This window comes from Neomonachus schauinslandi, chromosome 7 (assembly GCF_002201575.2).
Source record: "Neomonachus schauinslandi chromosome 7, ASM220157v2, whole genome shotgun sequence".
NCBI classification, from domain to species: domain Eukaryota; kingdom Metazoa; phylum Chordata; class Mammalia; order Carnivora; family Phocidae; genus Neomonachus; species Neomonachus schauinslandi.
In genome coordinates, this window is record NC_058409.1 from 863,406 (window position 1) to 871,356 (window position 7,951).

The 7,951-nt window shown below is 46.1% G+C and overlaps 1 pseudogene; it reads right to left on the bottom strand.

Annotated features, from left to right (window-relative positions):
• Positions 1-6,762: 6,762 nt before the first annotated feature.
• LOC110580244 lies at positions 6,763-7,735 on the bottom strand (annotated as a pseudogene).
• Positions 7,736-7,951: the final 216 nt, after the last annotated feature.

Genomic DNA, 7,951 nt, shown 5'->3' on the forward strand with positions numbered 1-7,951 from the left:
TCCAACTCCCTTCTGACCCACAGTGTCCAATTTATCACAGAATCTTGGCTCTGCCTCTTGGAAGTGGCCCTTATCCTTCATGTCCAAGTAGACCCTACAGTCTCCAAGGTGCACCTGTCCCCAACTCTCTCCCACTGTGCCTTACTCTGTGCAAACACCCAGGCACCTAAAGCACCCAGTGTGAATCCCACGTGTCTCCCCCAATACCTGCAGTGTTACTTTGGTCAGAACAGAGCCCACCATCCTGCCCCTCACACTGCTCTGCCTACCGTGCTCACCCCACAGCTCCTCGCTCAGAGATAGGGAATGGTCCCATGCCTCTGGACTCTCTCCACCCTGGTTCCCTGGCCTTGTAACAGTTACTCTTCACCAGCCTCTATCACACCAGAACCTGTCATGGAGAAACACCTGCTGTCGTGGCCACAGTTTGAAGCTATAGCATCATTGTCCCATCTCAAGTTTAGCAACATTCTGCTGGGAGATCTCAGCCAGAAATTCTCTATGCAGAAATCTTTGTGTACAGACATACTGCTTCTTTTTTCCTTCCAATCAGAATGGTGCTGATGTCAGCAGCTGTGCTTAGGTTGTAGAGATCAGTGTGTCTGAAAGTGTTGATGGGGACAGGCAGGTTTTGCTCAGGGTCAACTCTGCGTGCTTCACTGACACTTTCTCAGAGCCATGGAGATCCCCGCCCAGCATCAGGAGAATGTGATGACTCATAAGGGGCAGTAGTGACTGCAAGCCAGGCTGCACATCACAATCAGCGAGGGGTTGTTTCTCATAAATCACTCATTCAGAAATGATCATTTTAAATTCTTTAACCTAATATTCAAATTTATACCATGCCACGACTCCTAAAGATGACCACACTTTCCCCAGCTCTTCTTCTATGTCATTGGGGGGTGGGTGCTTAGACTTAGACTTCTGTGGACACTGTGTGGGAGGCAGAAACTTCCAGGAAGACCTTCTTTTGAATGAAGAACCACTCCACCTAATGAAGCTGAGCCTGCCTCTCACTGCATTGCTTGGCCTCTTGGTTTAAGGTTTAAGGCCTCCACCTCTCCCTTCAGGATGGAGCACCTCTTGTCCATCTGGAGAATCTCAGCCAATGAGGTCCTGGGTCTCCACTACTGTTTCCCTCCACTCCTCATTTCCTGATGTGAGTTTTAATTCAAACTCTTCAAACCATTGGTCTGTTTCACATTCTACGGCATAGTGTCATTTTCTTTTGAGGAGAACTTTCCAAAAGATGAATAATGCACAGACAACAGGCTTCAAGGATCTCAGGCTGAAGTTAACCCAAGGTGAAAAGGGACTCAAATGCTCACTTTTCTGCAGAGTTGGAGGGTGCCCAGTCAGAGGGGTTTAGGATAGACTGTTATCCCAGTGGCTTTTTAGCCCACTGTTAAGCTGGGATGGAGGGCTCATGGCTTGAAGGCTCCCAGGTGGCCAAGGGACCAATGGACACATGGGTGTAGTGCTAAGCAGGTTTGGAGTTCTTATAGCCTGAGAGCAAGTAGCAATCTTAGTGTTTGTGTTCCCTGGGCTCTGGGGTAAAAGAAGGATCCATGTCCTAGAGCATGTGGTGAGTCTTCTGTCCATGTGCCTGCTTGGCCAAGCATAGAGCTGAGAAGTTGGTCTCCAGGTCCAAGGGCATGAGGTGAGGCAACTCTCCAGGTAAATTCTTGGCCAAATGCAGAGCAGTGGAACAGGTTTCCTGGTCTAAAGGCACATGGTGATTACATTGTCCAGGTGAGTTCTTGGTAGTCTCCAGGTCCAAGGGCACAAGGTGAGACCTCTGCACAAGTGCCTGCTTGGCACAGCATAGAGCTGAGATGTTGGTCTCCAGGTCCACGGGCATATGGTGAGCCTGTTGCCCAGGTGCATGCTTGGAATAGTGCAAATCTGCGTGATCAGTCTCCAGGTCCAAGGGCAAAGTTGAGGTCAATGTCCAGGCAACTTCTTGGCCTAATGCAGAGCAGTGTAACAGGGCTCCAGGTCCAAAGGCACATAGTTACCCCATTGTCCAGGTGAATACCTGGCAATGGGCAGAAATGTGTTGATAGGCTCCAGGTCCAAGGGCACATGGTGAGCCTTCTGTCCAAGTTCCTGCTTAGCCTAGTGTAGAGCTGTTTTGTTGGTCTCCAGGTCCAAGGGCACATGGTAAGCCTGCCATCCAGGTGCCTGTGTTGCCTAGCAGAGTGCTGAGATGTTGGTCTTCAGGTCCGGGGACAGATGGTGAACCCACTGTCAAGGTGCCTGCTTGGCTTAGCACAGAATGGAGTTGTTGTTCTCCAGGTCCAAGGACACATGGTGTTCTCTCTGTCCAGGAGCTTACTTAGCTTAGTGCAGAGCTATTGTGTGTCCTGGTCCAAGGGCCAATCTTGAGCCTGTTGCCAGGTGTCTGCTTGGCCTAGCACAGTTTGTTGGTCACAGATCCAAATGCTCATGGTGGGCCTGTTGTCCAGTTACATCCCTTTCTCAATGTTGAGCTGGGGTGCAGGACTCATCATTTCTTGGCACTTGGCAAGCCTGGTGTTCTCTGGACTTACTTCCCTTGTACTGCAGTGGGCTGACCAGCTTGTGGTATGAGGGTTCCTGGTCCACCCTGTGTCTAGGTGACTACCCAGTGTCAAATGTGCTCAGAGGGTTCCCAGTCTTTGGGTTAAAGGTGGGTGTTCTGTTCTGGGGACTGAATTTCTCTATGTTCTGCTGTGTTCGAGTGTTGGTGTTCTGTGGTCTCCTGGTCAGCCAGGTGTCTGGGAGATTCGTATTTCCACTGCTGAGCTGTGGTCTGAGGTCCTGTGTTCCAAGGACTCCCACTGTATCCAGCAATGTGGTGATTCCTTCACCCAATATGTACTTGTTCCCTAAAATGCCCTCTCTGCCAGGTGTCTGGTGGCATTGTACATATTGTGCACATCTGGGTCAGCTGGATGTTCAGGGCATTCATATGTCCTGTGCTGAGCCAGTTTGGAGAGCTCCAGAGTATTAGTGTGCCCAGTGCTCCCTCAGGACATGCTCAGCTTTCATGTGTTGAGCCTGGTTGTGACCCCAGTGGTGTGGGGACCAGCTGGCTGAGAATCCACTGTTCTCTGATTCTTAGTGTCCCACTCCCACATGCCAAATGGGAGTGTGTCCCTGAGCAGCTGGGCCATCCTCACAGTGGGAAACAGACCCGGCAGTCACCTGGTGTGGTTGTGGAGACACTCAGGACCACAGAGGGACACAAAGATAGGTGAAAACATGAAGGTGGACTGCAGAGTGTTGGAGAGAGGCCCGGCGCAGGAGCAGTGGGCAGGGGGCTGACCATGAGCTGGGGCAGAAAACAGGGCAGAGAAGTCGAGGAATAGCAGGAAGAGCTGTGACTGATGCACCATCTCTCTCCTCAGTGCGTTCTGGGCTGTTGCTGTGCTTTTTTAACGGCCCTGGGGCATCACAATGCCTTCTTGTGATGTCACCACCATGCCCTGTCCAATCGCCAGGGTGCCATCAGGTTGGCTTCATTCGGTGGCCAATCACCATGACGTTTGGCTGGCCAATGACTGATGGCTTTGCAATGACCTTCATGACATCATTGCCTAGAAACCATGTTTTAAGGAAAACAGGTGAATTTTCCTTCATGATAAAAAATTAATATTTGGGATGTATTTATAGTGAAGTTCATGGTGAGCCTGAAAGGCTCAACCAGTGCAAAGCTATGTGTTTCACCCAGAGTCACCATTCACTGAAATGCTGACACTGATTTTAATGAAGACATGGGCCATTAGACCCCATGAAAAATCACACTTGTGGGGTTGGTCGGACAACATGGTAGTAGAACAGATGCTACTCTCAACTCATCCATCAGAGTTTAAATATAAGTCTAGAGAAGGGTAGAGATTGTGTTTGTACATCTTCCCACAATAAACAGAATCCTGGGAATGATGAAGCTGTGTCACAAGTCATTGCCTGATTGCCAGAATGACATTCAGCTCTCATAGAAGGGGGGCAACAAATTCCAGCCCGTCACCAGGCTCACAGTCTTCATAGCCAGTATCCAATCAGAAAGTACTGGGAGGAGGCTTTAAGTTTGTTTCCTCCCTCCAATATAATTGCAAACTTATCAAGTCATTCTGAAGACCTAAGAAATGAATCGGAGATTGAGCATATAAATGCTACAAGTTGACAAGTAGAAAAGCAACCACTGTTTGGAAGGGAGGAGGGGTAGAGACTTGAATCTGAGGATACAGCTGAGGGGAGGGAGTCTGCTTGAGGAAGCTACTGCAAAGTATTATGAGTAGTGGGGTGCAAAATTTCATTTTTAGAATTCTGGTAAAGAACGTATATATATATATAAATGGAATATTACTCAGCCATCAAAAAGGATGAAATCTTGCCATTTGCAAGGACATAGAGGGTATTATGCTAAGTGAAATAAGTCAGTGAAAGACAAATACCATATGATTTCACTCATATGTGTAATTTAAGAAAAAAATGAACATTGGGGAAGGGAAGAAAAAAATAAAATATGATGAAAACAGAGAGGGAGGCAAATCATATGAACCTCAACTGTAGGGAACAAACAGGGTTGCTGGAGGGGGGCTGGCTGGGACATAGGGTCATTGGGTGATAGACATTAAGAAGGGTACTTGATGAAATGAGCACTGGGTGTTCTATGCAACTGATGCAATCCTAAATTTAGCCTCTGACATCTAAAAAAAAAAAATGGAGTGTGTTCAGGAACCTTCCATATTTGTTCCTCACTGACACATAGAAATCTCCCATTACTTACTTGTTGAAGGACTGAGCTGCCAGATGAAGCTGTCTCCTCAAAGAGCAGATACACAGGGCCTGGAGCTCAGGGGAGTGAAGATTAAGAGCAGAGAGGTTCTCTGAAGCCAGGGGATAGATGAGCTTCCCCATGAGGACCGTGAAGAGAAGAGCATGTGGGTTAGGACTGAACACCACTAAAGGGGCACACAGGAAAAAGCCGGGAAAGGAAGCTGAAATAGAAATCAGTGAAGAAGGGAACTGGAAGTAAATTATCACAGAAATGAAGAGCAGGGTGTCCTCAAAGAGACCAGAGTTACCTGCTGCCCCTAGACAGGCTGAGTGAGGCTAATTGCAGCTGGATTGCATTTGGATTTCTTTGACTCTCAGACAAACCCAATTCTGTTTTATATATATTCTTTCTGACTTATTTTTTTAATTGAAGCTGCGTTGACAGACAATATCATGTTAGGTTCAGGTGGACATTATAGTGATTGGACAAGTTTTTACCTTATCCTACACGCATCACAAATGTAGCTTTAATCTGTCATTCTAGACTCTGTTACAATACCATTGACCACATTCCCTATGCTGTGCCTTTCATCCCCATGAGGTGTTCATCCCATTAGGGGAAGCCCGTGTCTCCCACCCCCCTTCACCCATTTCTTCTATGCCCCCCCACCTCCCCTCTGGCAACCATCAGTTTGTTCTCTGTATTTATAGGCCTGATTCTGTTTTTTGTTTGGTGGTTTATTCATTTGTTTTGCTTGGCAGATTCCACATAGGAATGAAATCCTATGGTATTTGTCTTTCTCTCTCTGACCTATTTCACTTGTTTATGCCCTCTGGGTCCATCCATGTAGTTCCAAATTGCAAGATCTCATCCTTTTTTGTTATGGCTGAGTAAATTTCAATTGTGTGTATATACCACCTCTTCTTTATCCATTCATCTGATTTTTTTGCAGATTGTAAGGTTTTTTTTTTTTTTAATTTTTCAATCTTCCAAAAAAAAAAATCACACTATACTCATATCTATGTACAGTGTGGACATTTTCAAAGGACTTACATTAGGAAACATTGTTTCTCTTCACCCCATGACAATAGTTCATATGCCATAATAACACTTTGCTACAACAATCCGTCAGCAGTCATACAGACATCATGATTTTACATTTCGACACAAGGAGAAAATCCACGTTTTCCTAGAACTTCCTTTCCTCATAGCAGCTGCCTGTTTCCAGTCTAGCAGAGCAGGTCTCCACACATGCTTTTAGAAACATCAGCTTTTAAACTCTAACAGTGTCTATATTCAAAGTCCTATCCATTCCAGATCCAAACATAAATGAGGAAGTTGCCATTTACAATAACAACCAATGGCTTATTAATGGGTTGCTGAAGGTTACGAACCAAGATGTGTAAAATATTGCATTAAAGGAAAAATAAACCTGTCTTAAAGCAGACTTTATAGATCTGAAAACACACTATACATAAATTGTCTTTTTTTTTTTTTTTACAAATTAACTAATTATATTCAAATTACAGCATTTCCACAAATCTAATGAAAAGAACTGGTTTGGGAAAGTTTGAAAGGCTTTCACATCTCAGTCCTGCATGGCTCCAGCTGCCACAGGCCGCGGTGATGACACACCCCGTGTGCTGATATACAGCTCGAGGTCTGAATAGGCCATGCTCTCCCCTTATGTCATATTACCTGTTGCAGACCAGTGAATTCTTTGAGATGAAAAATTAAAAAAAAAAGTCAGGACGCAGCAGACTTTGATAACATATAGCATCTGAAATTGTTCAAAGGTCTGAAAATAGTGTTATATGCAATTCTGAAACTTGAAACACATAAAGTCTGTTTCTTATGCTGGGTTTCGACATCACTGGGAAAAATACCCATCACTAAACCCTGATACATGTTCTTAGCCATTCGACAGTCTTCTGTCATGGTCAGTGTTCATGAGGCAAAGCCTGACCCAGAATCTTTGTTCACATTTTCTCCAAGGTCTACTCCATGCACAGTGGCCATTCTGCTTCTGTCTCCTTCTGTTTGGCACCTGTGGGCATGAGTATCAGGGAGTGCCGAGTGTCTGACAGGGAAATGACACCCACGATCCTATCTGCCTCAGTTGTGACCAGCAGCCCACAGAGGTCAGTCCGCACTGATCTGTCCAGGATTTCCAGCTTACTGCACTTCACAGCACCCTCAAGACTCTGTGAGCGGTACTGAGGGCCTGGGTCACGGTGATATCTAAGTTACTGTATGTTCTCTCAGCAGCAAGGTTGGCATCAGACTTGGAATAAATATCTACAACGTGTCCTGACTCATGCACCACAGGAAGGGCAGGCAACCATCTTTCTACACAGACATTCAAGGCTTTCCTGATGGGAGTGTCCCGGTGAATGAAGGGACGTTGTGGTGGGTCCCAAATGCAGGAGCATCTGGGTTCTGCTTCATGAGGGCAGGTTTTGACAGATCAGACATAAAATGCTGGAGGAACCATTTGTGGTTAAGTGTATAAAGTGAATTCCCACTGATAGGATCAATAACTGGCAATGTGTGGATTTTATTTTTGATCATTGAGTGTACAGCATGGAAGAGGCTTGCAATTGGAGCTGTATTCACTAAAGGCTTACGTTTTTCTTGGGGAGAAATCTCCCTCCATGTTTCAATGTTATGTGCCTCTCATTCATAAATCTGTCCCGGGATGACTTATACTGTCTCTGTGGTGTATTTATGAAATCTGTAATTGCTAGCATTCCTACAAAACTTTGTTTTGTGCTCCCCTGCACTGGCCCTGATGGAAACTATTTGGCTGATAAGGCAAAGAAGCCTTTCTAACTTGTAATGTAGTATAAGAGACAACATGCTTTGAAGGGGTTGGAATGATGTGGTGATCCTTGTGTGACCTCATGAAGTACATGAAAACTCACATTCTGAGTCTTGTGCTTCTTCTTCCAACTGGGATTTCTCTTGCATGCTGATTTCATGGTCCAGGGGCTGCAGCCCAAGCTGCCAAGGAGGAGGAGGACCAGGATCTGAAGGTACTTCTAGGTGATTCTCTGGCCATAGGTGTGGAGGCACCAGAGTGTGGGCTGGGACTCCTCAGGGTGCAGGTGGAGTGCAGGGGCCTGAGGATGCTGGTGGTTTGTCAGGGTGTGGGAAGATGGAGGTGCTGGAGAGGCCGTGGGGTGC